This window comes from Buteo buteo, chromosome 24, assembly GCF_964188355.1.
Source record: "Buteo buteo chromosome 24, bButBut1.hap1.1, whole genome shotgun sequence".
Taxonomy (NCBI): Eukaryota; Metazoa; Chordata; class Aves; order Accipitriformes; family Accipitridae; genus Buteo; species Buteo buteo.
Window position 1 is genome coordinate 12,830,515 of NC_134194.1, and position 1,332 is coordinate 12,831,846.

Consider the following 1,332-nt stretch of genomic DNA (forward strand, 5'->3'; position numbering starts at 1 on the left):
TGATTTACTTATCTTAAATATTTACTTGGATTTTTTTCCCCTACTTTTTAGAAAACCAGTGTACAGTAAAAAGAAAAAAAACCCCCTAATAATAGCAGTGATTCAGAAAAAAATTAATGCTTGGGAATTTTTTTAATATCATGTTCTTTATTTGCACTCCAAGAAGATACTGCTTGGTTTTCTTGTTAGGTTTCTGCAGAGTCCCCACACAAAAGGCTTCTCTTAATGCTTTTGTCACAGATGTCACTCCTCACAAGGATTTGCTCTGGTAGTCTTGGAGTCACCATATACTTCAAACTCAATTAAAACTCCTGTGGAAGTCCCTAAGAGGATTGGGAAGTCAGAGCCAGTGATGCTTTTGACGGTGGGTAGCCAGGGGAGAGGGAGAGAGCTCTTTTATTTCCTTTGCAACCTGCCTGTTCTAGTTACCATGACATCTAGTTAAACCCTTGTGGAGAGGGTAAATGTTTACTATTGGAAATATTCCGTATTTCTACAGCAAGATTTACAGCATTTGCCTAACACCAAAAGACGTGAGCATGGATTCTGCAGGCTTGAAGCTGGTCTTGCTTTCTCCGACCATGTATTGATGGGCTTTTTGGCAGCTCGAGGTTCCACCCGAAATGCAAATACTAGGCAGTGTTCAATTTCAGAGAATGTCTGCTTTTCTGTGCAAATGGCGAAGGAAAGGCGGACGAGGCTGGGTATGGCCCCTCTGACCTTGAACCTCCAGTCCAGAGATAAAAAAAGAGTACTGAACAAAAACCTGCTATTTTTCAATACTGACATTGTCAAAGATCCTCTGTCCTTCCCACTTGGAAGCACCTCCCAAACAGATCTGGACACCAGAGCAAACAAGATTGAGGGATTTTAAAAGACTATTTTTTAGGAATCCTAGTGGTACCCCAAAGCAAAATGAGGCCTTTTTCTGTCAGAAATTGTTACGGTTTCCCTATCTGTGTCACGGGTGGAAAGTTAAGGTCTCTTCACCTCAAGTTACCAAAACGTAATTAATCTTTCAAGCGTGAGTGTGACTTAATTAACGGAAACGCGGACTCTTCACTAGAGTTCCCCCGCTTTGTTTGTCTGTTTCAGGGTGGTGGCTTTTCTGTGGTAAGGAGCAGAATCAGCGGGTCGTGCTCCGCACCAGGCTTTTTCAGGCCGCCCGTAATTCAGAACGCGCTTGGAATTAACTGGAAAGTAAAAACTGAAGCGTGTCTCTGTGTGTGTGTGTGTGTGTGTGTGTCTGGTGCGGGCGGCCCGTTAGGCCAGGCCTTGCCTGCGAGGCCTCTCCGTCGGCCCGGCCCGGCCCTCCCCTCCCCGATCGGCGAC